This window comes from Myotis davidii, unplaced genomic scaffold, assembly GCF_000327345.1.
Source record: "Myotis davidii unplaced genomic scaffold, ASM32734v1 scaffold937, whole genome shotgun sequence".
In the NCBI taxonomy this organism is placed as follows: domain Eukaryota; kingdom Metazoa; phylum Chordata; class Mammalia; order Chiroptera; family Vespertilionidae; genus Myotis; species Myotis davidii.
Window position 1 is genome coordinate 1,904,614 of NW_006288252.1, and position 329 is coordinate 1,904,942.

At 57.1% G+C, this 329-nt stretch overlaps 1 protein-coding gene across 1 annotated transcript in view; it reads right to left on the minus strand.

Annotated features, from left to right (window-relative positions):
- Positions 1-329, minus strand: part of CFAP99 (cilia and flagella associated protein 99) — a 22,756-nt gene that overhangs the window by 12,867 nt on the left and 9,560 nt on the right. The gene's annotated exons all lie outside the window — the stretch shown is intronic.

Here is a 329-nt window from a genome sequence, read left to right on the forward strand (position 1 = left end):
AGTCTCAGCTGGGAAGATGGACATCCCGTGACTGTGCTGCCGCCGCTGGCCTATGCGCCCGACGACGGGAAAGGTGGGCAATGTCATGTGTCTTTTCCCACAATAAAAGAAGAGCAAGCTCCTGTAAAAGTTGTCAAATGAATGAATGAAAAATACGCCCCCCGCCCAAATAAAAGAATGAGAGCAAGGGAAGGCCCTGCGGGTGCTGTCCTGTGGCCTGGTCACTGCTGCTCCCTCCAGAGTCCCCAGCGGCTCTGCGTCCGGGCTCCCAGCACCTGGAAAGCCCAGACACAAACCCTAAGGCTCACAGCGCAAGGCCGGCTGCTGAA